The sequence below is a fragment of the Amblyomma americanum genome, chromosome 6, assembly GCF_052857255.1.
Source record: "Amblyomma americanum isolate KBUSLIRL-KWMA chromosome 6, ASM5285725v1, whole genome shotgun sequence".
NCBI lineage: Eukaryota > Metazoa > Arthropoda > Arachnida > Ixodida > Ixodidae > Amblyomma > Amblyomma americanum.
The window spans coordinates 82,041,926-82,066,335 of record NC_135502.1 but is presented as its reverse complement, the minus strand read 5'-3'; the positions used below and the strand labels follow the sequence as shown (position 1 = coordinate 82,066,335).

Below are 24,410 nucleotides of genomic sequence, written 5' to 3'. Positions count from 1 at the left end.
TACAGCAGCTCCTTCAGATAAGACATTAGGGAAGCGCTCGCGCCTCTCGGTGCATATTGAATATGGATTTCTATCTCATCGCATTAATTAGCACACTCATGTTTACCTAACAAAATAAAAAAAGTTTTCAGGCTTCAGCCGCCAGTGAGGATTGAACTCACGACCGCTGGTTTACAAGACCAGCGCTCTGCCACTGAGCTATAGCGGCGCTTCTTACAGCAGCTCCTTCAGATAAGAGATTTGGGAAGCGCTCGCGCCTCTCGGTGCATATTGAATATGGATTTCTATCTCATCGCATTAATTAGCACACTCATGTTTACCTAACAAAATAAAAAAGTGGTCAGGCTTCAGCCGCCAGTGAGGATTGAACTCACGACCGCTGGTTTACAAGACCAGCGCTCTGCCACTGAGCTATAGCGGCGCTTCTTACAGCAGCTCCTTCAGATAAGACATTTGGGAAGCGCTCGCGCCTCTCGGTGCATATTGAATATGGATTTCTATTTCATCGCAGTAATTAGCACACTCATGTTTACCTAACAAAATAAAAAAAGTGGTCAGGCTTCAGCCGCCAGTGAGGATTGAACTCACGACCGCTGGTTTACAAGACCAGCGCTCTGCCACTGAGCTATAGCGGCGCTTCTTACAGCAGCTCCTTCAGATAAGACATTTGGGAAGCGCTCGCGCCTCTCGGAGCATATTGAATATGGATTTCTATCTCATCTCATTAATTAGCACACTCATGTTTACCTAACAAAATAAAAAAAGTGGTCAGGCTTCAGCCGCCAGTGAGGATTGAACTCACGACCGCTGGTTTACAAGACCAGCGCTCTGCCACTGAGCTATAGCGGCGCTTCTTACAGCAGCTCCTTCAGATAAGATATTTGGGAAGCGCTCGCGCCTCTCGGTGCATATTGAATATGGATTTCTATCTCATCGCATTAATTAGCACACTCATGTTTACCTAACAAAATAAAAAAAGTGGTCAGGCTTCAGCCGCCAGTGAGGATTGAACTCACGACCGCTGGTTTACAAGACCAGCGCTCTGCCACCGAGCTATAGCGGCGCTTCTTACAGCAGCTCCTTCAGATAAGACATTTGGGAAGCGCTCGCGCCTCTCGGTGCATATTGAATATGGATTTCTATCTCATCGCATTAATTAGCACACTCATGTTTACCTAACAAAATGAAAAAAGTGGTCAGGCTTCAGCCGCCAGTGAGGATTGAACTCACGACCGCTGGTTTACAAGACCAGCGCTCTGCCACTGAGCTATAGCGGCGCTTCTTACAGCAGCTCCTTCAGATAAGACATTTGGGAAGCGCTCGCGCCTCTCGGTGCATATTGAATATGGATTTCTATCTCATCGCATTAATTAGCACACTCATGTTTACCTAACAAAATAAAAAAAGTGGTCAGGCTTCAGCCGCCAGTGAGGATTGAACTCACGACCGCTGGTTTACAAGACCAGCGCTCTGCCACTGAGCTATAGCGGCGCTTCTTACAGCAGCTCCTTCAGATGAGACATTAGGGAAGCGCTCGCGCCTCTCGGTGCATATTGAATATGGATTTCTATCTCATCGCATTAATTAGCACACTCATGTTTACCTAATAAAATAAAAAAGTGGTCAGGCTTCAGCCGCCAGTGAGGATTGAACTCACGACCGCTGGTTTTACAAGACCAGCGCTCTGCCACTGAGCTATAGCGGCGCTTCTTACAGCAGCTCCTTCAGATAAGACATTTGGGAAGCGCTCGCGCCTCTCGGTGCATATTGAATATGGATTTCTATCTCATCGCATTAATTAGCACACTCCTGTTTACCTAACAAAATAAAAAAAGTGGTCAGGCTTCAGCCGCCAGTGAGGATTGAACTCACGACCGCTGGTTTACAAGACCAGCGCTCTGCCACTGACCTATAGCGGCGCTTCTTACAGCAGCTCCTTCAGATAAGACATTTGGGAAGCGCTCGCGCCTCTCGGTGCATATTGAATATGGATTTCTATCTCATCGCATTAATTAGCACACTCATGTTTACCTAACAAAATAAAAAAAGTGGTCAGGCTTCAGCCGCCAGTGAGGATTGAACTCACGACCGCTGGTTTACAAGACCAGCGCTCTGCAACTGAGCTATAGCGGCGCTTCTTACAGCAGCTCCTTCAGATAAGATATTTGGGAAGCGCTCGCGCCTCTCGGTGCATATTGAATATGGATTTCTATCTCATCGCATTAATTAGCACACTCATGTTTACCTAACAAAATAAAAAAAGTGGTCAGGCTTCAGCCGCCAGTGAGGATTGAACTCACGACCGCTGGTTTACAAGACCAGCGCTCTGCAACTGAGCTTTTTTTTTCTTTATTGCCGGTATTTTGACCCACATGAAAAGAAAGCACATATTCATACATAAGCACTAAAACACAATCAACATCTTTGTTAAAACAACGGCCGCTCAGCTTGTGCGGTCATGCTCACGCTAAAATTCCTTCATCGCCAATAATAACTCAACACGTGACAGCCACTCTGGACTACATTCCAGCATCTTTTTCTCCTGAACAAAGTTGCTTATGCTTTCTTTGAAATATTGACGTGCCGGTCTTGCATCGAGATCGGCGTGCCTTACTGCCATTCTGCATTTCCAAATACTGTGTAGGGCTATTAGCATGATCAAATCAAATGGGGTACCGTCATCACTTTCAATTGGCAAGTAGCGAATTCCGTACCCATCAAGCGGAAATTCTTTTTTGATTGTGCGCTGAAGCACATCCCAAAGGAACACAGCATCCCAGCATTCAAGGAACACATGCTCAATTGTCTCCTCCTTTCTGCATATTATACAGTGAGTACCCCAGGGGACAAAAAAACCTTTTTCAGCCATCCACGGTTTGACAGTCAGAGTTCCAGTGTGTAATTTGAAAAAGAAAGTCTTAACACCAGACGGGACTAACATTGCCTTAACACGCTTTAGTACCTTGTTACCTATACCTTCCCTGTAAAGGGACCGATATAAAGGCACGGGGATAACCACACTACAGAGGTCTTTATACAGTTTTTTCCGGTTGACTTCACTCAGGTATTGCAGTGAAAACCGCGCCATCAAAAACCTACATGAAACCACAACTTCGCGTAGAAAACCATGCACTCCACCGGGCATACTGCCAGCAGAGACAACCATATTAGGCAAGTGCTTCCCCAGGCGAAGTTGACAGACAGTGTGTAGAAACGGGTGCTTAACGTCCCGAAGAAATAAATACCGATTGACAACCTGTCTCAAAAACAAATGTGACAAACTGAGTCCTCCATTTCGAACTCGTAGAAATAAATTGGTGCGGCTTGATCTTTCCCAGGAAGATGCCCACACGAACACTGCAAACACCCGATGAAATTTTTGGATATGAACCCTGGAGCAATGCAAGACTTGAAGGACATACCAAAGTTTGCTCACTAAAAATATGTTGCAAATTGTGGCTCTCGAGAACATTGACCAATTCCATCCATTCCATTTATTCACTCTTTCCCTCATTTTATCCACTTCACTCCTCCAGTAGGCTTCGCTGTCTTTGTAACACTCAAGAGGAACTCCCAAGTATTTAACAGGAGTCGTAGTAAAACTCATGTTGGCAAAAGTGTCTGGGGCCTCCGGCCAATCCCCGTGCCAGAATCCCAGGCACTTACTCCAGTTTACCGCGCTGCCAGTGGCCGCACAAAAACTTTTAACACACTTAACAGCCTGTGTTACACTGTCGTAATCATTACAAAACATGGCTATATCATCCGCATAAGCCAACAGTCGGACTTCTAACTGATGTAGTTTAAAACCGCGCATACAATCGCTCTGTATCACGCTCAAACAAAATGACTCTATATACAAACAAAACAACAGTGGCAAAAGAGGGCAACCCTGGAACACCGAGCGTTTGACTGGAATGCGTGAACCCACAACCTTGTTGACAATTAGACTTGTCGTGCAATCCTGGTACGCCATGGCGACCCCGCCTCGAATAATTCTACCCACATTCACATGATCTAGAATGCACAGAAGAATTTCATGAGGCACCCTATCGAAAGCTTTCTCCAGATCAATTTGGATCATTGCCACTTGTGTGCCCATTGCGTCGCAGCACTCAAGGATACTACGCGCTACATGTATATTTGAGAAAATAGATCGGCCTTTAATACCGCACGTTTGATGCGGCCCCACCAGGTCAGTAATGACTGTCTGCAATCGCTTAGCCAAAATTTTCATCATTATCTTATAGTCTCCATTTGTGAGGCAGATTGGACGGTAAGAAGTTACTCTGCGCAATACAGAGGGGTCTTCTGATTTCGGTATAAGAACAGTGTGGGAGGATGTGAAGGAAGGCGGCAGTACATTGAGATCGAATGCCTCATTATAGACAGCAGCTAAAACTGGTGAAATTGTTCTTTTTAGACGTTTATAAAAGGCTGAGGTCAGACCATCCGGGCCCGGAGACTTCCCCGGCGGCAAGCTTTCAATAGCGTTTTTCACCTCCTCTACTGAGATAGCTGCCTCCAATAATTCCTTCGTACTGTCGTCTAGGCTGGGCATCAACAAAAGGAAGTCCTTCTTGAAACGATCAATGTCAACTGAGCAGTTGGCAAATAACCCACTGTAGTGCTCGAAGAAAGCGCGCTCAATATCTTCTGCTGTGTCACTAACTTTTCCACCAACTTCAATTTCCACTATCTGATTGCGCCGCGCGTGCCACTTTTCTGCGCCCAACGCTCTTTTTGATGGAACTTCCCCCGCTATCAGCTTTTCAGCTCTCGCTCGCAACAGAGCACCGTGGTATCTTTCGATGTCGAACTGTTCTATTTTATGCTTTAGTGCGCGAATATCGTCCATGAACATGCCGGGTCTACTACACTCTTCACTGATCAATTTTTCCAAGTTTCTGCGCATCGTTTTTTCCTCTGCCCCCTTTTGTCTGCGTATAGCGCTCGCCCGCTCCAATGCTTTCATTTTAACTGTCTGCTTGAAGTTCTCCCATTTTTCTCTGTACGTCGTATTACCCATATGTTTCATTGCATCAACTTGTGTCGTCACGTCTGCCATAAAAATTTCATCATCCAGTAATTTTGAATTCAATTTCCATAACTGCCACTCGAAGCTTCTTTTCCTTTCTTTCGTGCTTGCTACTAGAAAACTGACTAAGCAGTGATCAGTAAATGAAACAGCGCTCACTCGGTACTCCTTGCAAAAGGGTACCAAATCAAGGCTTACGTATGCTCTATCCAAACGAGCGTGGCTCGAAGCCTGAAAATGGGTGTACTGCGTATTTCTTCCACCACCAAGGCATTCAGCCACATCCGCCAAACTACTGTTCCCTATTAATTCATTTAGGGCAGTCGTGCTTGCATCCTTGTACGGTCGGGTGCTAGTTTTGTCCCGGGATGAAAGAACGCAGTTGAAATCACCAATAAGAATGACCAACCTATTACACTGGGTATACTGTTTTAGCTGTTCAAAAAACCTGCACCTTTCCCCGGCAACAGTCGGCGCATACAAACAGATTACACGCCACTCCAAGGACGATAACAAGAAATCACATACAATAAACCGTCCTGACGTGCATGACGTAACGGCTTCTATTTTAGCTCCTAGACTATGTCGGACCAACAATGCGCAGCCTGAAGAATATCCCACGGAATGGCTCACAATAGCACAGTATCGCGCTACGAATTGCTGCACCATGCCCCCGGTTTCCACGTCGCCCTCGACTTTCGTCTCCTGCACTGCTAGAATGTCAAGGTCAAAGTCGCTTAACAGGCGGTACAGTTGACTCTGCTTCCTCCTTGAGGCAGGCCCTCGGACATTTAATGTTGCCACGCGAAAGGACTTATCCATAGTCATCATAGCAAGGCGGGAAAGAAAACCGGGGGCATGGCGCTTACCTCACAACTGCGGTTTGATCCGGAGTGTGCTAGCACAGGGCGGTCCTCACGGCGGCATAGGCGGCGTTTCCGCCGTCTTGCGCGCCGCCGAAGTGTTCGGCAGCGGTCGAAATGAAGGTCGCCGTCCAACAGTCGTCTTGGCTGGCGGCTCGTCTGCAGCAACGACACTAAGCTCCTTCCCATTTTCGCCTGCGTCGTGAGGTCGCTTTGCAGCGGCACTAATACTGTCGCTGTCCATCACGGTGACTGGTGCCGGCTCGGTGGGTGGTTTCTCGCTTCCTCCGGGAGAGGGGTGGCCCGTAGTGCTTGCCTCATCCTTCTCGTTCCCGCCTTCTGCGTCGTCATGTCGCCGCTTGTCTGCGGGTTTATCTCCGCCGTCAATTAGTTGTTCCCCTTGAAAGTTCGACGATGCACCTTGCGTAACCAGGTTACGGCTCGTCCTTGCTGTTTCCTCTGAGTCTTCCTCGTCCATCAGGTGGTCCGATATGTCGTTTGCCTGCACTGGTCCGGCTACGCTGGCGTACGTCTTTGCGCAATCAGCATCGACGTGGCCGAAACGACAACGACTACAGCGCGGCACTTTGCAGTCGCGACGAATGTGCCCGGTGCTCTTGCAGCGCAGACACAGAGGAGCGCGGCCCGGCACAACAACAAGAGTTAGCTCTCCGGCTATCTTGAGCTGATGCGGAATATCGTCTATTTTGACGTCGGCATGCAATTTTAGTCCAACTGTACGAGTCGTCGACCCTTTTTCAGTGACACCGAGCGCCCGCCACTTCTCCCGGGTCACTTCCAACACCTTCCCGTAGGGCGACAGTGCCACGCGAACGTCTTCGTCGGTAACGCCATGCAGCAACCAGTGCAGCTTTACGCGAACCTCTCGGTTATTCGGATCAATGAGCAAACATGGGCGATCCTTTACCTTCACGTCGACGGCCAAAAGCAGCTTCTGAGCAGCATCAGCAGTTGTCATTGTCACAGCCCACACGTGGTTCATTTGATACGCCCCCAACGCCACAACGTCGGGAAGCGCACAGAGGTTGGCCAAAGTGTCCCGGTAGTCTTCAACACGATACGGCCGGGCTCTTGGATCGCCGTGCATGAAAACGGTGTTGGCGACGATGCGTCCGGATGGCAGATTGGGCAGAATAACCTGGTAATCATCGGCAGTAGCCGCAAAAAACCTGTTACCGCGGCCCGACTGGGCCGCTGAAACCGCTCCGACGGAGCTCATGATAACGCGTCCGTCACGCTCGGTGGCCGGAAGTCGAATCTCTGCCACTGAGCTATAGCGGCGCTTCTTACAGCAGCTCCTTCAGATAAGACATTTGGGAAGCGCTCGCGCCTCTCGGTGCATATTGAATATGGATTTCTATCTCATCGCATTAATTAGCACACTCATGTTTACCTAACAAAATAAAAAAAGTGGTCAGGCTTCAGCCGCCAGTGAGGATTGAACTCACGACCGCTGGTTTACAAGACCAGCGCTCTGCAACTGAGCTATAGCGGCGCTTCTTACAGCAGCTCCTTCAGATAAGATATTTGGGAAGCGCTCGCGCCTCTCGGTGCATATTGAATATGGATTTCTATCTCATCGCATTAATTAGCACACTCATGTTTACCTAACAAAATAAAAAAAGTGGTCAGGCTTCAGCCGCCAGTGAGGATTGAACTCACGACCGCTGGTTTACAAGACCAGCGCTCTGCAACTGAGCTATAGCGGCGCTTCTTACAGCAGCTCCTTCAGATAAGATATTTGGGAAGCGCTCGCGCCTCTCGGTGCATATTGAATATGGATTTCTATCTCATCGCATTAATTAGCACACTCATGTTTACCTAACAAAATAAAAAAAGTGGTCAGGCTTCAGCCGCCAGTGAGGATTGAACTCACGACCGCTGGTTTACAAGACCAGCGCTCTGCCACTGAGCTATAGCGGCGCTTCTTACAGCAGCTCCTTCAGATAATACATTTGGGAAGCGCTCGCGCCTCTCGGTGCATATTGAATATGGATTTCTATCTCATCGCATTAATTAGCACACTCATGTTTACCTAACAAAATAAAAAAAGTGGTCAGGCTTCAGCCGCCAGTGAGGATTGAACTCACGACCGCTGGTTTACAAGACCAGCGCTCTGCCACTGAGCTATAGCGGCGCTTCTTACAGCAGCTCCTTCAGATGAGACATTAGGGAAGCGCTCGCGCCTCTCGGTGCATATTGAATATGGATTTCTATCTCATCGCATTAATTAGCACACTCATGTTTACCTAACAAAATAAAAAAAGTGGTCAGGCTTCAGCCGCCAGTGAGGATTGAACTCACGACCGCTGGTTTACAAGACCAGCGCTCTGCCACTGAGCTATAGCGGCGCTTCTTACAGCAGCTCCTTCAGATAAGACATTTGGGAAGCGCTCGCGCCTCTCGGTGCATATTGAATATGGATTTCTATCTCATCGCATTAATTAGCACACTCATGTTTACCTAACAAAATAAAAAAAGTGGTCAGGCTTCAGCCGCCAGTGAGGATTGAACTCACGACCGCTGGTTTACAAGACCAGCGCTCTGCCACTGAGCTATAGCGGCGCTTCTTACAGCAGCTCCTTCAGATAAGACATTTGGGAAGCGCTCGCGCCTCTCGGTGCATATTGAATATGGATTTCTATCTCATCGCATTAACTAGCACACTCATGTTCACCTAACAAAATAAAAAAAGTGGTCAGGCTTCAGCCGCCACTGAGGATTGAACTCACGACCGCTGGTTTACAAGACCAGCGCTCTGCAACTGAGCTATAGCGGCGCTTCTTCCAGCAGCTCCTTCAGATGAGACATTAGGGAAGCGCTCGCGCCTCTCGGTGCATATTGAATATGGATTTCTATCTCATCGCATTAATTAGCACACTCATGTTTACCTAACAAAATAAAAAAAGTGGTCAGGCTTCAGCCGCCAGTGAGGATTGAACTCACGACCGCTGGTTTACAAGACCAGCGCTCTGCCACTGAGCTATAGCGGCGCTTCTTACAGCAGCTCCTTCAGATCAGACATTAGGGAAGCGCTCGCGCCTCTCGGTGCATATTGAATATGGATTTCTATCTCATTGCATTAATTAGCACACTCATGTTTACCTAACAAAATAAAAAAAGTGGTCAGGCTTCAGCCGCCAGTGAGGATTGAACTCACGACCGCTGGTTTACGAGACCAGCGCTCTGCCACTGAGCTATAGCGGCGCTTCTTCCAGCAGCTCCTTCAGATGAGACATTAGGGAAGCGCTCGCGCCTCTCGGTGCATATTGAATATGGATTTCTATCTCATCGCATTAATTAGCACACTCATGTTTACCTAACAAAATAAAAAAAGTGGTCAGGCTTCAGCCGCCAGAGAGGATTGAACTCACGACCGCTGGTTTACAAGACCAGCGCTCTGCCACTGAGCTATAGCGGCGCTTCTTACAGCAGCTCCTTCAGATGAGACATTAGGGAAGCGCTCGCGCCTCTCGGTGCATATTGAATATGGATTTCTATCTCATCGCATTAATTAGCACACTCATGTTTACCTAACAAAATAAAAAAAGTGGTCAGGCTTCAGCCGCCAGAGAGGATTGAACTCACGACCGCTGGTTTACGAGACCAGCGCTCTGCCACTGAGCTATAGCGGCGCTTCTTCCAGCAGCTCCTTCAGATGAGACATTAGGGAAGCGCTCGCGCCTCTCGGTGCATATTGAATATGGATTTCTATCTCATCGCATTAATTAGCACACTCATGTTTACCTAACAAAATAAAAAAAGTGGTCAGGCTTCAGCCGCCAGTGAGGATTGAACTCACGACCGCTGGTTTACGAGACCAGCGCTCTGCCACTGAGCTATAGCGGCGCTTCTTCCAGCAGCTCCTTCAGATGAGACATTAGGGAAGCGCTCGCGCCTCTCGGTGCATATTGAATATGGATTTCTATCTCATCGCATTAATTAGCACACTCATGTTTACCTAACAAAATAAAAAAAGTGGTCAGGCTTCAGCCGCCAGTGAGGATTGAACTCACGACCGCTGGTTTACGAGACCAGCGCTCTGCCACTGAGCTATAGCGGCGCTTCTTACAGCAGCTCCTTCAGATAAGACATTTGGGAAGCGCTCGCGCCTCTCGGTGCATATTGAATATGGATTTCTATCTCATCGCATTAATTAGCACACTCATGTTTACCTAACAAAATAAAAAAAGTGGTCAGGCTTCAGCCGCCAGTGAGGATTGAACTCACGACCGCTGGTTTACAAGACCAGCGCTCTGCCACTGAGCTATAGCGGCGCTTCTTACAGCAGCTCCTTCAGATAAGACATTTGGGAAGCGCTCGCGCCTCTCGGTGCATATTGAATATGGATTTCTATCTCATCGCATTAATTAGCACACTCATGTTTACCTAACAAAATAAAAAAAGTGGTCAGGCTTCAGCCGCCAGTGAGGATTGAACTCACGACCGCTGGTTTACAAGACCAGCGCTCTGCAACTGAGCTATAGCGGCGCTTTTTTTTTTCTTTATTACCGGTAAACAATACATAAAAATCTCTAGCCACACTTTGGCCGAGACAATGGGTTAAAACTTTTTCATATTAATCAGTTCATCCATAACTGCCACCCAGTCCGGCGGCTGGGGTTGACTGCGGAGAACATCTCTCAGGAAAACTGCACTTTCTATAAAGTTTTCTCTCACTGGTCGCACATTTGCGTCGGCGTGCCTGGCCGCCATTCTCGTTTTCCAGATGCTGTGGAGGCCCAGTAGCATAAACATGTCGTAAGGAACCACCTCACTTTCTAAATGTAGAAACCGGATGTCATAAGGAGTTACAGGTAGTTCTTTCTTCAATGTTCTTTGCAAGATGTCCCAGTGGAAAACCGGGTCCCAGCAGTCGATAAACACATGTTCGATGGTCTCGGGTTTTTTGCAGAGTATGCAGTCGGTGGTCCAGGGCACAAAAATGCCTTTATCGTTTAGCCATGTTTTCACCGAAAGGGTACCGGTATGAAGTTTAAAGAAAAAGGATTTGACAGTCGGTCTTACCGGCATCTTCTTAACTCGCTTTAACACATCTTTGCCTGGGCCTCCGCAGCAAAAGGAACGGTATAAGGGAGCAGGTATAAATATATCTAGCAAATCTTTGTACAGTTTTTTCCTGGGTACAGCAGATAGATACTGTGTAGAAAAGTGAGCGCTCAAAGTGCGAAAGGCTGCCACAACTTCACGCAAAAAACCTGTTACAGCACGATTCGTGGCCGGGTAACTGGACACAACAAATTCCGGCAACACGTTGCCTAAGCGCACCTGCAACATTGTGCGCAACAAGGGATCGGTTTGATCACGTAGAAACAAAAATCTTGAGACAACTTGCTTCAGAAACAAATTAGAAAGACCAAGGCCGCCCCTTTTGACCGGAAGGAACAGATTAACTCGACTTGTTCGCTCCCAATTTGAGGTCCAAATAAAGACAGCAAACACTCTATGCAGCTTCTGCAGGTTTGCTCGGGTAATGAGCACGAACTGCAATATATACCAAATTCTGGCTATTAAAAATACATTGCACACACTTGCGCGCGCGAAAACAGAAAGGTCACGTCATTTCCAGCCATCCGCTTTTCTCCTTGCACTCTGCGTTATCTCACCCCACAACTCCGTACTGCTTTTATAGTGCTCCAAGGGTACCCCCAAGTACTTCGCAGGGGCGGTCGTCCATTTCATGTCAGCAAACACGGCAGGAGTGCTGTCCCAATCACCGTGCCAAAAACCTATGCACTTATCCCAGTTAATTTCGGACCCAGTCTTTTTGCAATATTCCCCCGCAACTTTCACAACTTCTTTAACGCTTTCTTGATCCGCGCAAAAAACAGCAATATCATCAGCGTAAGCAAGCACTTTTACTTGCGCCGACAGAAGAGTGAAACCGCAGATCCCATCATTGTGCAACAGTGATAACAGAAAAGGCTCAAGGTAGATCGCAAAGAGCAAAGGCGAGAGCGGGCAACCCTGCCTGACCGAAGAACACACAGGTACAGGTTCAGTCAGCTGTTTGTTCACTATAATTCGGGTAACACAGTTGTCGTACGCCATCTGTACACCTTGTATTATCACAGAGCCGACGTTGGCATATTCTAGAATGGCGAAAAGAATGTCGTGCGACACTCGATCGAAGGCCTTTGCAAGGTCAAGCTGTATCATGGCTACTCGGCCCCCGAAGGCATCGCAGCATTCAAGAACAGTTCTGGCAATGTGCACATTTGTTCCAATGGTGCGACCTTTAATACCGCACGTTTGGTGGGGCCCTACAAGGTCCTTTATGACCTTTTGCAGTCTGTTGGCAAGAATCTTCATAAACACTTTATAGTCAACGTTGGTTAGGCTTATCGGCCGATAAGCCCCAACGGACAGAAGTTTAGCCTGGTCCTCACTCTTGGGTATTAAAACCACGTGTGCTTTTTTAAATGATGATGGCATTTTCTTTGTCTCATAAATTTCGGTGAAGACGCAGTGGAGAGCTTGGGTGAGTTCGGCTTTGAACTTCTTATAAAATTCACTACCTAAGCCGTCAGGACCGGGAGATTTTCCGGCACTCAGCTCTTCGATTGCTCTTCCCACTTCGCTTACGCTGATTGGTACTTCCAGCCCTTGTTTTATATCGTCTCCTAGTTTTGGCATACGGGACAAGAACGTGTTTGCAAACCCCTCTTCTTCAAGCCGTCGCCGCCCAAGCAATTCCCGATACTGCTCAACAAACGCCAACTGAATCACTTTGCTATAATTCGTTACCTCGTTTCTGTACCTGATTTGTCTTACTTCGTTCTGAGTCGCGTACTTCTTTTCGTCACTAAGCGAGCGTTTAGTAGGTACTTGGTCAAGCCAGAGACGTTCAGCACGGGCCCGTATCATGGCAGCTGTATACTTGTCTTTTTCGATAATCTCAAGTTTACTTTTTGTATCTCTTATTTCTTTCTTATATCTTCCCGGCTGGGAACTTTCCAGGCTTACGAGCAAGTCAAGTTGGCAATGTAGTTCTTTTTCTTTAACACGTTTATCGTGGCATATGATGCTTGCCCTTTCAATCGCGTTTATTTTCACTTGTTCTTTGAAATCTTCCCACCTAATTACCCAGTTCCCAGGCTCTGCTGATAGCAATGCTTTAATGCATTCATTAACTTTAATGTCAAAGCGTTCATCCTCGAGTAATTGTGCGTTAAACTTCCAGAGGTCCCACGAGAAACGAGATTTCTTGTCTTTGTTCCCCAGGGTAAACGTAACTAAGCTGTGGTCGGTAAAAGACATGTGTTTTACCTCGTAGCTATTGCACAAAGGAATCAGATCAAGCGACACATACGCTCTGTCAAGTCTCGCGTGACTTTCACCTTGGAAGTGAGTAAAATGCGGCGCTACCGAAAGAACTTCAGCAACATCATCTAAACCATTTTCTTGCACAATCGAATTCAACAATTCCGCACCTTTGTCACGAAGGAGTCTTTTTGTAATTCTATCCTCTGCTTTACAAACGCAGTTAAAGTCGCCCAAAAGCACAATTAACCGCTCACAGCACACATATTGTTCAACGCGCTCAAAAAATTCCTTGCGCTCGTTCTCCCTGTTAGGAGCATACACGCATATGACTCTCCATAGCAAATTGCAATAAAAAAAATCCACTACAACCAAACGGCCAGTTTGACACACAGTTAAATTCTGCTCGACAATCCCCAGAGAATTCCTAATAAATACAGCACAACCGACCGATGTGCCAGAAGAATGGCACACACAAACATTGTAGCGTGCCGTAAAAGGCTGCACCATAAGGTCCGCCTGTTCCTGTCTTTCGACTTTCGTCTCCTGTACGGCTATTATGTCTAGGTCATTATCAACGAACAGCCGGCTTAGCTGGTACTGACGCTTCTTGGAAGCCAGTCCCCTGACATTAATTGTTGCAATGCGCAACGCTCTAAGAGGTGTAGAAGCCATCTAGTTTAGGTACAGGAGCCATATGGTGTATACCTCGGGACACAAGGCGACGGTGCGGGTGACTTGTATAATCTGAGGTGCTCGATGGGTGCGGTGCCGGTAATCCAAAGTCTCTTGCACAAGTGCCTCTTGCGTATGGACTGGAAAATCAGCCCATGCAGTCCGTTACCGAAAAAGGCCATCTCACGCCCACAGAAACCACTCACAGGGCACTCACTCCAACTAAGGCGGCGGCTTAGCCGCCGCTCGTTGATCGGCCTGTACATTCGGCCGCGGTTTCAACGTCGGTCGCCTGACACCAACAGTCTTCTGCGGCGGCTCGTCGCCTTCGCTCACTTTGGGCTCTCCATTCGCACTGTGCTCATGCGGTCGCTTCCCTGCTTGGTTGCTGGTTGATGCATGTGACACTTCCATGCTGTCACCATGCTGGGGAACGACGGGAGCTGACGCCCCACCGCTCAAGACTTCGTCCGTTGGCGCCTTGACTTCTGCAGGCTGCGCTACCTGTTGCTGCCGCTTACTGCTGGGCTCCTCTACGCTTGTGGATATTTCCGTAGGGGGCACAGCAGGGGCCTTCTCCACGCTGTCCCCTGCCTCTGCTGCAGCTCTTCCGCGTCAGCCTCGTCCATGACAAGTTCGGACGAAATGTCAGTGTTGACTGGGACGGCAGCACTCGCGTACGTGCGTACGCAGCTGCTTTCTTCGTGCCCGCAGCAACGACAGGCGCCGCATCGTGGAACCTTGCACTCACGGCGAATGTGCCCAGTACCGTGGCAGCGCAGACACAGCGGAGCTCTGCCCGGTACAACCACGAGAGCCAGCTCACCGCCAACCCTGACTTCGTGAGGGAGGTCTTCCAGCTTCACGCCAGGGTTCATTTTCAATGAAACCAAGCGTGTCGTCGACCCCTTGCTGGCGACACCCTGGACGCGCCACCGCTCCTTGGAGACTTCGCTCACCTTGCCGTACGGAGCAAAGGCTACCCTCACGTCTTCGTCGGGCACGTTGTGCAGCAGCCAGTGCAGCTTGACGCGGACGTCCTGGTTTGCCGGGTCGATGACGAGACAGCGGCGGTCCTTGACTTTCAGGTCTCCGGCAGAAAGAATTTTCGTCACCGCTTCAGCACTCGCGAAAGTAACAGCCCATACATGGCTCATGCGATACGCCCCCAAGGCGATAACCTCGGGGAGCAGCATCAGCTGAGCCAGCGCATCCCTGAAATCTTCGACCCGATAAGGACGGGCCCGCACGTCAGCGTGCAAAAAAACTGTGTTCAACACAACACGTCCTGTAGGAAGGGTAGGCAGAATCACCTGATACTCTTCATCCGAGGCAAAAGCCCTGTTTCCGCGGCCAGACATGACCGCTGTAGCTGCTCCAACGGAGCCCGTCATCGCACGTCCGTCACGCTCGGTGGCCGGAAGTCGAATCCCTGAGCTATAGCGGCGCTTCTTCCAGCAGCTCCTTCAGATGAGACATTAGGGAAGCGCTCGCGCCTCTCGGTGCATATTGAATATGGATTTCTATCTCATCGCATTAATTAGCACACTCATGTTTACCTAACAAAATAAAAAAAGTGGTCTGGCTTCAGCCGCCAGTGAGGATTGAACTCACGACCGCTGGTTTACAAGACCAGCGCTCTGCCACTGAGCTATAGCGGCGCTTCTTACAGCAGCTCCTTCAGATCAGACATTAGGGAAGCGCTCGCGCCTCTCGGTGCATATTGAATATGGATTTCTATCTCATCGCATTAATTAGCACACTCATGTTTACCTAACAAAATAAAAAAAGTGGTCAGGCTTCAGCCGCCAGTGAGGATTGAACTCACGACCGCTTGTTTACGAGACCAGCGCTCAGCCACTGAGCTATAGCGGCGCTTCTTACAGCAGCTCCTTCAGATGAGACATTAGGGAAGCGCTCGCGCCTCTCGGTGCATATTGAATATGGATTTCTATCTCATCGCATTAATTAGCACACTCATGTTTACCTAACAAAATAAAAAAAGTGGTCAGGCTTCAGCCGCCAGTGAGGATTGAACTCACGACCGCTGGTTTACAAGACCAGCGCTCTGCCACTGAGCTATAGCGGCGCTTCTTACAGCAGCTCCTTCAGATCAGACATTAGGGAAGCGCTCGCGCCTCTCGGTGCATATTGAATATGGATTTCTATCTCATCGCATTAATTAGCACACTCATGTTTACCTAACAAAATAAAAAAAGTGGTCAGGCTTCAGCCGCCACTGAGGATTGAACTCACGACCGCTGGTTTACAAGACCAGCGCTCTGCCACTGAGCTATAGCGGCGCTTCTTACAGCAGCTCCTTCAGATCAGACATTAGGGAAGCGCTCGCGCCTCTCGGTGCATATTGAATATGGATTTCTATCTCATCGCATTAATTAGCACACTCATGTTTACCTAACAAAATAAAAAAAGTGGTCAGGCTTCAGCCGCCACTGAGGATTGAACTCACGACCGCTGGTTTACGAGACCAGCGCTCTGCCACTGAGCTATAGCGGCGCTTCTTCCAGCAGCTCCTTCAGATGAGACATTAGGGAAGCGCTCGCGCCTCTCGGTGCATATTGAATATGGATTTCTATCTCATCGCATTAATTAGCACACTCATGTTTACCTAACAAAATAAAAAAAGTGGTCAGGCTTCAGCCGCCAGTGAGGATTGAACTCACGACCGCTGGTTTACAAGACCAGCGCTCTGCCACTGAGCTATAGCGGCGCTTCTTACAGCAGCTCCTTCAGATAAGACATTTGGGAAGCGCTCGCGCCTCTCGGTGCATATTGAATATGGATTTCTATCTCATCGCATTAATTAGCACACTCATGTTTACCTAACAAAATAAAAAAATTGGTCAGGCTTCAGCCGCCAGTGAGGATTGAACTCACGACCGCTGGTTTACAAGACCAGCGCTCTGCCACTGAGCTATAGCGGCGCTTCTTACAGCAGCTCCTTCAGATAAGACATTTGGGAAGCGCTCGCGCCTCTCGGTGCATATTGAATATGGATTTCTATCTCATCGCATTAATTAGCACACTCATGTTTACCTAACAAAATAAAAAAAGTGGTCAGGCTTCAGCCGCCAGTGAGGATTGAACTCACGACCGCTGGTTTACAAGACCAGCGCTCTGCAACTGAGCTATAGCGGCGCTTCTTCCAGCAGCTCCTTCAGATGAGACATTAGGGAAGCGCTCGCGCCTCTCGGTGCATATTGAATATGGATTTCTATCTCATCGCATTAATTAGCACACTCATGTTTACCTAACAAAATAAAAAAAGTGGTCAGGCTTCAGCCGCCAGTGAGGATTGAACTCACGACCGCTGGTTTACAAGACCAGCGCTCTGCCACTGAGCTATAGCGGCGCTTCTTACAGCAGCTCCTTCAGATCAGACATTAGGGAAGCGCTCGCGCCTCTCGGTGCATATTGAATATGGATTTCTATCTCATCGCATTAATTAGCACACTCATGTTTACCTAACAAAATAAAAAAAGTGGTCAGGCTTCAGCCGCCACTGAGGATTGAACTCACGACCGCTGGTTTACAAGACCAGCGCTCTGCCACTGAGCTATAGCGGCGCTTCTTACAGCAGCTCCTTCAGATCAGACATTAGGGAAGCGCTCGCGCCTCTCGGTGCATATTGAATATGGATTTCTATCTCATCGCATTAATTAGCACACTCATGTTTACCTAACAAAATAAAAAAAGTGGTCAGGCTTCAGCCGCCACTGAGGATTGAACTCACGACCGCTGGTTTACGAGACCAGCGCTCTGCCACTGAGCTATAGCGGCGCTTCTTCCAGCAGCTCCTTCAGATGAGACATTAGGGAAGCGCTCGCGCCTCTCGGTGCATATTGAATATGGATTTCTATCTCATCGCATTAATTAGCACACTCATGTTTACCTAACAAAATAAAAAAAGTGGTCAGGCTTCAGCCGCCAGTGAGGATTGAACTCACGACCGCTGGTTTACAAGACCAGCGCTCTGCCACTGAGCTATAGCGGCGCTTCTTACAGCAGCTCCTTCAGATAAGACATTTGGGAAGCGCTCGCGCCTCTCGGTGCATATTGAATATGGATTTCTATCTCATCGCATTAATTAGCACACTCATGTTTACCTAACAAAATAAAAAAAGTGGTCAGGCTTCAGCCGCCAGTGAGGATTGAACTCACGACCGCTGGTTTACGAGACCAGCGCTCTGCCACTGAGCTATAGCGGCGCTTCTTCCAGCAGCTCCTTCAGATGAGACATTAGGGAAGCGCTCGCGCCTCTCGGTGCATATTGAATATGGATTTCTATCTCATCGCATTAATTAGCACACTCATGTTTACCTAACAAAATAAAAAAAGTGGTCAGGCTTCAGCCGCCAGAGAGGATTGAACTCACGACCGCTGGTTTACAAGACCAGCGCTCTGCCACTGAGCTATAGCGGCGCTTCTTACAGCAGCTCCTTCAGATGAGACATTAGGGAAGCGCTCGCGCCTCTCGGTGCATATTGAATATGGATTTCTATCTCATCGCATTAATTAGCACACTCATGTTTACCTAACAAAATAAAAAAAGTGGTCAGGCTTCAGCCGCCAGAGAGGATTGAACTCACGACCGCTGGTTTACGAGACCAGCGCTCTGCCACTGAGCTATAGCGGCGCTTCTTCCAGCAGCTCCTTCAGATGAGACATTAGGGAAGCGCTCGCGCCTCTCGGTGCATATTGAATATGGATTTCTATCTCATCGCATTAATTAGCACACTCATGTTTACCTAACAAAATAAAAAAAGTGGTCAGGCTTCAGCCGCCAGTGAGGATTGAACTCACGACCGCTGGTTTACGAGACCAGCGCTCTGCCACTGAGCTATAGCGGCGCTTCTTCCAGCAGCTCCTTCAGATGAGACATTAGGGAAGCGCTCGCGCCTCTCGGTGCATATTGAATATGGATTTCTATCTCATCGCATTAATTAGCACACTCATGTTTACCTAACAAAATAAAAAAAGTGGTCAGGCTTCAGCCGCCAGTGAGGATTGAACTCACGACCGCTGGTTTACGAGACCAGCGCTCTGCCACTGAGCTATAGCGGCGCTTCTTACAGCAGCTCCTTCAGATAAGACATTTGGGAAGCGCTCGCGCCTCTCGGTGCATATTGAATATGGATTTCTATCTCATCGCATTAATTAGCACACTCATGTTTACCTAACAAAATAAAAAAAGTGGTCAGGCTTCAGCCGCCAGTGAGGATTGAACTCACGACCGCTGGTTTACGAGACCAGCGCTCTGCCACTGAGCTATAGCGGCGCTTCTTACAGCAGCTCCTTCAGATAAGACATTTGGGAAGCGCTCGCGCCTCTCGGTGCATATTGAATATGGATTTCTATCTCATCGCATTAATTAGCACCCTCATGTTTACCTAACAAAATAAAAAAAGTGGTCAGGCTTCAGCCGCCAGTGAGGATTGAACTCACGACCGCTGGTTTACAAGACCAGCGCTCTGCAACTGAGCTATAGCGGCGCTTTTTTTTTTCTTTATTACCGGTAAACAATACATAAAAATCTCTAGCCACACTTTGGCCGAGACAATGGGTTAAAACTTTTTCATATTAATCAGTTCATCCATAACTGCCACCCAGTCCGGCGGCTGGGGTTGACTGCGGAGAACATCTCTCAGGAAAACTGCACTTTCTATAAAGTTTTCTCTCACTGGTCGCACATTTGCGTCGGCGTGCCTGGCCGCCATTCTCGTTTTCCAGATGCTGTGGAGGCCCAGTAGCATAAACATGTCGTAAGGAACCACCTCACTTTCTATAGGTAGAAACCGGATGCCAATAAGGAGTTACAGGTAGTTCTTTCTTCAATGTTCTTTGCAAGATGTCCCAGTGGAAAACCGGGTCCCAGCAGTCGATAAACACATGTTCGATGGTCTCGGGTTTTTTGCAGAGTATGCAGTCGGTGGTCCAGGGCACAAAAATGCCTTTATCGTTTAGCCATGTTTTCACCGGAAGGGTACCGGTATGAAGTTTAAAGAAAAAGGATTTGACAGTCGGTCTTACCGGCATCTTCTTAACTCGCTTTAACACATCTTTGCCTGGGCCTCCGCAGCAAAAGGAACGGTATAAGGGAGCAGGTATAAATATATCTAGCAAATCTTTGTACAGTTTTTTCCTGGGTACAGCAGATAGATACTGTGTAGAAAAGTGAGCGCTCAAAGTGCGAAAGGCTGCCACAACTTCACGCAAAAAACCTGTTACAGCACGATTCGTGGCCGGGTAACTGGACACAACAAATTCCGGCAACACGTTGCCTAAGCGCACCTGCAACATTGTGCGCAACAAGGGATCGGTTTGATCACGTAGAAACAAAAATCTTGAGACAACTTGCTTCAGAAACAAATTAGAAAGACCAAGGCCGCCCCTTTTGACCGGAAGGAACAGATTAACTCGACTTGTTCGCTCCCAATTTGAGGTCCAAATAAAGACAGCAAACACTCTATGCAGCTTCTGCAGGTTTGCTCGGGTAATGAGCACGAACTGCAATATATACCAAATTCTGGCTATTAAAAATACATTGCACACACTTGCGCGCGCGAAAACAGAAAGGTCACGTCATTTCCAGCCATCCGCTTTTCTCCTTGCACTCTGCGTTATCTCACCCCACAACTCCGTACTGCTTTTATAGTGCTCCAAGGGTACCCCCAAGTACTTCGCAGGGGCGGTCGTCCATTTCATGTCAGCAAACACGGCAGGAGTGCTGTCCCAATCACCGTGCCAAAAACCTATGCACTTATCCCAGTTAATTTCGGACCCAGTCTTTTTGCAATATTCCCCCGCAACTTTCACAACTTCTTTAACGCTTTCTTGATCCGCGCAAAAAACAGCAATATCATCAGCGTAAGCAAGCACTTTTACTTGCGCCGACAGAAGAGTGAAACCGCAGATCCCATCATTGTGCAACAGTGATAACAGAAAAGGCTCAAGGTAGATCGCAAAGAGCAAAGGCGAGAGCGGGCAACCCTGCCTGACCGAAGAACACACAGGTACAGGTTCAGTCAGCTGTTTGTTCACTATAATTCGGGTAACACAGTTGTCGTACGCCATCTGTACACCTTGTATTATCACAGAGCCGACGTTGGCATATTCTAGAATGGCGAAAAGAATGTCGTGCGACACTCGATCGAAGGCCTTTGCAAGGTCAAGCTGTATCATGGCTACTCGGCCCCCGAAGGCATCGCAGCATTCAAGAACAGTTCTGGCAATGTGCACATTTGTTCCAATGGTGCGACCTTTAATACCGCACGTTTGGTGGGGCCCTACAAGGTCCTTTATGACCTTTTGCAGTCTGTTGGCAAGAATCTTCATAAACACTTTATAGTCAACGTTGGTTAGGCTTATCGGCCGATAAGCCCCAACGGACAGAAGTTTAGCCTGGTCCTCACTCTTGGGTATTAAAACCACGTGTGCTTTTTTAAATGATGATGGCATTTTCTTTGTCTCATAAATTTCGGTGAAGACGCAGTGGAGAGCTTGGGTGAGTTCGGCTTTGAACTTCTTATAAAATTCACTACCTAAGCCGTCAGGACCGGGAGATTTTCCGGCACTCAGCTCTTCGATTGCTCTTCCCACTTCGCTTACGCTGATTGGTACTTCCAGCCCTTGTTTTATATCGTCTCCTAGTTTTGGCATACGGGACAAGAACGTGTTTGCAAACCCCTCTTCTTCAAGCCGTCGCCGCCCAAGCAATTCCCGATACTGCTCAACAAACGCCAACTGAATCACTTTGCTATAATTCGTTACCTCGTTTCTGTACCTGATTTGTCTTACTTCGTTCTGAGTCGCGTACTTCTTTTCGTCACTAAGCGAGCGTTTAGTAGGTACTTGGTCAAGCCAGAGACGTTCAGCACGGGCCCGTATCATGGCAGCTGTATACTTGTCTTTTTCGATAATCTCAAGTTTACTTTTTGTATCTCTTATTTCTTTCTTATATCTTCCCGGCTGGGAACTTTCCAGGCTTACGAGCAAGTCAAGTTGGCAATGTAGTTCTTTTTCTTTAACACGTTTATCGTGGCATATGATGCTTGCCCTTTCAATCGCGTTTATTTTCACTTGTTCTTTGAAATCTTCCCACCTAATTACCCAGTTCCCAGGCTCTGCTGATAGCAATGCTTTAATGCATTCATTAACTTTAATGTCAAAGCGTTCATCCTCGAGTAATTGTGCGTTAAACTTCCAGAGGTCCCACGAGAAACGAGATTTCTTGTCTTTGTTCCCCAGGGTAAACGTAACTAAGCTGTGGTCGGTAAAAGACATGTGTTTTACCTCGTAGCTATTGCACAAAGGAATCAGATCAAGCGACACATACGCTCTGTCAAGTCTCGCGTGACTTTCACCTTGGAAGTGAGTAAAATGCGGCGCTACCGAAAGAACTTCAGCAACATCATCTAAACCATTTTCTTGCACAATCGAATTCAACAATTCCGCACCTTTGTCACGAAGGAGTCTTTTTGTAATTCTATCCTCTGCTTTACAAACGCAGTTAAAGTCGCCCAAAAGCACAATTAACCGCTCACAGCACACATATTGTTCAACGCGCTCAAAAAATTCCTTGCGCTCGTTCTCCCTGTTAGGAGCATACACGCATATGACTCTCCATAGCAAATTGCAATAAAAAAAATCCACTACAACCAAACGGCCAGTTTGACACACAGTTAAATTCTGCTCGACAATCCCCAGAGAATTCCTAATAAATACAGCACAACCGACCGATGTGCCAGAAGAATGGCACACACAAACATTGTAACGTGCCGTAAAAGGCTGCACCATAAGGTCCGCCTGTTCCTGTCTTTCGACTTTCGTCTCCTGTACGGCTATTATGTCTAGGTCATTATCAACGAACATCCGGCTTAGCTGGTACTGACGCTTCTTGGAAGCCAGTCCCCTGACATTAATTGTTGCAATGCGCAACGCTCTAAGAGGTGTAGAAGCCATCTAGTTTAGGTACAGGAGCCATATGGTGTATACCTCGGGACACAAGGCGACGGTGCGGGTGACTTGTATAATCTGAGGTGCTCGATGGCTGCGGTGCCGGTAACCCAAAGTCTCTTGCACAAGTGCCTCTTGCGTATGGACTGGAAAATCAGCCCATGCAGTCCGTTACCGAAAAAGGCCATCTCACGCCCACAGAAACCACTCACAGGGCACTCACTCCAACTAAGGCGGCGGCTTAGCCGCCGCTCGTTGATCGGCCTGTACATTCGGCCGCGGTTTCAACGTCGGTCGCCTGACACCAACAGTCTTCTGCGGCGGCTCGTCGCCTTCGCTCACTTTGGGCTCTCCATTCGCACTGTGCTCGTGCGGTCGCTTCCCTGCTTGGTTGCTGGTTGATGCATGTGACACTTCCATGCTGTCACCATGCTGGGGAACGACGGGAGCTGACGCCCCACCGCTCAAGACTTCGTCCGTTGGCGCCTTGACTTCTGCAGGCTGCGCTACCTGTTGCTGCCGCTTACTGCTGGGCTCCTCTACGCTTGTGGATATTTCCGTAGGGGGCACAGCAGGGGCCTTCTCCACGCTGTCCCCTGCCTCTGCTGCAGCGTCTTCCGCGTCAGCCTCGTCCATGACAAGTTCGGACGAAATGTCAGTGTTGACTGGGACGGCAGCACTCGCGTACGTGCGTACGCAGCTGCTTTCTTCGTGCCCGCAGCAACGACAGGCGCCGCATCGTGGAACCTTGCACTCACGGCGAATGTGCCCAGTACCGTGGCAGCGCAGACACAGCGGAGCTCTGCCCGGTACAACCACGAGAGCCAGCTCACCGCCAACCCTGACTTCGTGAGGGAGGTCTTCCAGCTTCACGCCAGGGTTCATTTTCAATGAAACCAAGCGTGTCGTCGACCCCTTGCTGGCGACACCCTGGACGCGCCACCGCTCCTTGGAGACTTCGCTCACCTTGCCGTACGGAGCAAAGGCTACCCTCACGTCTTCGTCGGGCACGTTGTGCAGCAGCCAGTGCAGCTTGACGCGGACGTCCTGGTTTGCCGGGTCGATGACGAGACAGCGGCGGTCCTTGACTTTCAGGTCTCCGGCAGAAAGAATTTTCGTCACCGCTTCAGCACTCGCGAAAGTAACAGCCCATACATGGCTCATGCGATACGCCCCCAAGGCGATAACCTCGGGGAGCAGCATCAGCTGAGCCAGCGCATCCCTGAAATCTTCGACCCGATAAGGACGGGCCCGCACGTCAGCGTGCAAAAAAACTGTGTTCAACACAACACGTCCTGTAGGAAGGGTAGGCAGAATCACCTGATACTCTTCATCCGAGGCAAAAGCCCTGTTTCCGCGGCCAGACATGACCGCTGTAGCTGCTCCAACGGAGCCCGTCATCGCACGTCCGTCACGCTCGGTGGCCGGAAGTCGAATCCCTGAGCTATAGCGGCGCTTCTTCCAGCAGCTCCTTCAGATGAGACATTAGGGAAGCGCTCGCGCCTCTCGGTGCATATTGAATGTGGATTTCTATCTCATCGCATTAATTAGCA

General features: G+C 48.6%; 1 protein-coding gene and 44 non-coding genes across 45 annotated transcripts in view; 1 reads left to right on the top strand and 44 right to left on the bottom strand.

The window, feature by feature from the left end:
• LOC144093794 (angiotensin-converting enzyme-like) overlaps positions 1–24,410 on the top strand; it is a 144,930-nt gene that overhangs the window by 99,727 nt on the left and 20,793 nt on the right. The gene's annotated exons all lie outside the window — the stretch shown is intronic.
• TRNAT-UGU (transfer RNA threonine (anticodon UGU)) lies at positions 137–208 on the bottom strand. The gene has a single exon. It is a non-coding gene; the product is annotated as a tRNA-Thr (tRNA).
• On the bottom strand, positions 350–421 carry TRNAT-UGU (transfer RNA threonine (anticodon UGU)). The gene has a single exon. It is a non-coding gene; the product is annotated as a tRNA-Thr (tRNA).
• TRNAT-UGU (transfer RNA threonine (anticodon UGU)) lies at positions 564–635 on the bottom strand. Its single transcript has one exon. It is a non-coding gene; the product is annotated as a tRNA-Thr (tRNA).
• TRNAT-UGU (transfer RNA threonine (anticodon UGU)) lies at positions 778–849 on the bottom strand. The gene has a single exon. It is a non-coding gene; the product is annotated as a tRNA-Thr (tRNA).
• Positions 992–1,063, bottom strand: TRNAT-UGU (transfer RNA threonine (anticodon UGU)). Its single transcript has one exon. It is a non-coding gene; the product is annotated as a tRNA-Thr (tRNA).
• TRNAT-UGU (transfer RNA threonine (anticodon UGU)) lies at positions 1,206–1,277 on the bottom strand. Its single transcript has one exon. It is a non-coding gene; the product is annotated as a tRNA-Thr (tRNA).
• On the bottom strand, positions 1,420–1,491 carry TRNAT-UGU (transfer RNA threonine (anticodon UGU)). The gene has a single exon. It is a non-coding gene; the product is annotated as a tRNA-Thr (tRNA).
• Positions 1,633–1,705, bottom strand: TRNAT-UGU (transfer RNA threonine (anticodon UGU)). Its single transcript has one exon. It is a non-coding gene; the product is annotated as a tRNA-Thr (tRNA).
• On the bottom strand, positions 1,848–1,919 carry TRNAT-UGU (transfer RNA threonine (anticodon UGU)). Its single transcript has one exon. It is a non-coding gene; the product is annotated as a tRNA-Thr (tRNA).
• On the bottom strand, positions 2,062–2,133 carry TRNAT-UGU (transfer RNA threonine (anticodon UGU)). Its single transcript has one exon. It is a non-coding gene; the product is annotated as a tRNA-Thr (tRNA).
• Positions 7,346–7,417, bottom strand: TRNAT-UGU (transfer RNA threonine (anticodon UGU)). The gene has a single exon. It is a non-coding gene; the product is annotated as a tRNA-Thr (tRNA).
• Positions 7,560–7,631, bottom strand: TRNAT-UGU (transfer RNA threonine (anticodon UGU)). Its single transcript has one exon. It is a non-coding gene; the product is annotated as a tRNA-Thr (tRNA).
• TRNAT-UGU (transfer RNA threonine (anticodon UGU)) lies at positions 7,774–7,845 on the bottom strand. Its single transcript has one exon. It is a non-coding gene; the product is annotated as a tRNA-Thr (tRNA).
• On the bottom strand, positions 7,988–8,059 carry TRNAT-UGU (transfer RNA threonine (anticodon UGU)). The gene has a single exon. It is a non-coding gene; the product is annotated as a tRNA-Thr (tRNA).
• Positions 8,202–8,273, bottom strand: TRNAT-UGU (transfer RNA threonine (anticodon UGU)). The gene has a single exon. It is a non-coding gene; the product is annotated as a tRNA-Thr (tRNA).
• Positions 8,416–8,487, bottom strand: TRNAT-UGU (transfer RNA threonine (anticodon UGU)). The gene has a single exon. It is a non-coding gene; the product is annotated as a tRNA-Thr (tRNA).
• Positions 8,630–8,701, bottom strand: TRNAT-UGU (transfer RNA threonine (anticodon UGU)). Its single transcript has one exon. It is a non-coding gene; the product is annotated as a tRNA-Thr (tRNA).
• Positions 8,844–8,915, bottom strand: TRNAT-UGU (transfer RNA threonine (anticodon UGU)). The gene has a single exon. It is a non-coding gene; the product is annotated as a tRNA-Thr (tRNA).
• Positions 9,058–9,129, bottom strand: TRNAT-CGU (transfer RNA threonine (anticodon CGU)). Its single transcript has one exon. It is a non-coding gene; the product is annotated as a tRNA-Thr (tRNA).
• TRNAT-UGU (transfer RNA threonine (anticodon UGU)) lies at positions 9,272–9,343 on the bottom strand. The gene has a single exon. It is a non-coding gene; the product is annotated as a tRNA-Thr (tRNA).
• TRNAT-CGU (transfer RNA threonine (anticodon CGU)) lies at positions 9,486–9,557 on the bottom strand. Its single transcript has one exon. It is a non-coding gene; the product is annotated as a tRNA-Thr (tRNA).
• TRNAT-CGU (transfer RNA threonine (anticodon CGU)) lies at positions 9,700–9,771 on the bottom strand. The gene has a single exon. It is a non-coding gene; the product is annotated as a tRNA-Thr (tRNA).
• Positions 9,914–9,985, bottom strand: TRNAT-CGU (transfer RNA threonine (anticodon CGU)). Its single transcript has one exon. It is a non-coding gene; the product is annotated as a tRNA-Thr (tRNA).
• Positions 10,128–10,199, bottom strand: TRNAT-UGU (transfer RNA threonine (anticodon UGU)). The gene has a single exon. It is a non-coding gene; the product is annotated as a tRNA-Thr (tRNA).
• On the bottom strand, positions 10,342–10,413 carry TRNAT-UGU (transfer RNA threonine (anticodon UGU)). The gene has a single exon. It is a non-coding gene; the product is annotated as a tRNA-Thr (tRNA).
• Positions 15,471–15,542, bottom strand: TRNAT-UGU (transfer RNA threonine (anticodon UGU)). Its single transcript has one exon. It is a non-coding gene; the product is annotated as a tRNA-Thr (tRNA).
• Positions 15,685–15,756, bottom strand: TRNAT-CGU (transfer RNA threonine (anticodon CGU)). The gene has a single exon. It is a non-coding gene; the product is annotated as a tRNA-Thr (tRNA).
• TRNAT-UGU (transfer RNA threonine (anticodon UGU)) lies at positions 15,899–15,970 on the bottom strand. The gene has a single exon. It is a non-coding gene; the product is annotated as a tRNA-Thr (tRNA).
• TRNAT-UGU (transfer RNA threonine (anticodon UGU)) lies at positions 16,113–16,184 on the bottom strand. The gene has a single exon. It is a non-coding gene; the product is annotated as a tRNA-Thr (tRNA).
• Positions 16,327–16,398, bottom strand: TRNAT-CGU (transfer RNA threonine (anticodon CGU)). The gene has a single exon. It is a non-coding gene; the product is annotated as a tRNA-Thr (tRNA).
• On the bottom strand, positions 16,541–16,612 carry TRNAT-UGU (transfer RNA threonine (anticodon UGU)). Its single transcript has one exon. It is a non-coding gene; the product is annotated as a tRNA-Thr (tRNA).
• Positions 16,755–16,826, bottom strand: TRNAT-UGU (transfer RNA threonine (anticodon UGU)). The gene has a single exon. It is a non-coding gene; the product is annotated as a tRNA-Thr (tRNA).
• On the bottom strand, positions 16,969–17,040 carry TRNAT-UGU (transfer RNA threonine (anticodon UGU)). Its single transcript has one exon. It is a non-coding gene; the product is annotated as a tRNA-Thr (tRNA).
• On the bottom strand, positions 17,183–17,254 carry TRNAT-UGU (transfer RNA threonine (anticodon UGU)). The gene has a single exon. It is a non-coding gene; the product is annotated as a tRNA-Thr (tRNA).
• TRNAT-UGU (transfer RNA threonine (anticodon UGU)) lies at positions 17,397–17,468 on the bottom strand. The gene has a single exon. It is a non-coding gene; the product is annotated as a tRNA-Thr (tRNA).
• On the bottom strand, positions 17,611–17,682 carry TRNAT-CGU (transfer RNA threonine (anticodon CGU)). Its single transcript has one exon. It is a non-coding gene; the product is annotated as a tRNA-Thr (tRNA).
• TRNAT-UGU (transfer RNA threonine (anticodon UGU)) lies at positions 17,825–17,896 on the bottom strand. The gene has a single exon. It is a non-coding gene; the product is annotated as a tRNA-Thr (tRNA).
• TRNAT-CGU (transfer RNA threonine (anticodon CGU)) lies at positions 18,039–18,110 on the bottom strand. The gene has a single exon. It is a non-coding gene; the product is annotated as a tRNA-Thr (tRNA).
• TRNAT-UGU (transfer RNA threonine (anticodon UGU)) lies at positions 18,253–18,324 on the bottom strand. The gene has a single exon. It is a non-coding gene; the product is annotated as a tRNA-Thr (tRNA).
• Positions 18,467–18,538, bottom strand: TRNAT-CGU (transfer RNA threonine (anticodon CGU)). The gene has a single exon. It is a non-coding gene; the product is annotated as a tRNA-Thr (tRNA).
• On the bottom strand, positions 18,681–18,752 carry TRNAT-CGU (transfer RNA threonine (anticodon CGU)). The gene has a single exon. It is a non-coding gene; the product is annotated as a tRNA-Thr (tRNA).
• On the bottom strand, positions 18,895–18,966 carry TRNAT-CGU (transfer RNA threonine (anticodon CGU)). The gene has a single exon. It is a non-coding gene; the product is annotated as a tRNA-Thr (tRNA).
• TRNAT-CGU (transfer RNA threonine (anticodon CGU)) lies at positions 19,109–19,180 on the bottom strand. Its single transcript has one exon. It is a non-coding gene; the product is annotated as a tRNA-Thr (tRNA).
• TRNAT-UGU (transfer RNA threonine (anticodon UGU)) lies at positions 19,323–19,394 on the bottom strand. Its single transcript has one exon. It is a non-coding gene; the product is annotated as a tRNA-Thr (tRNA).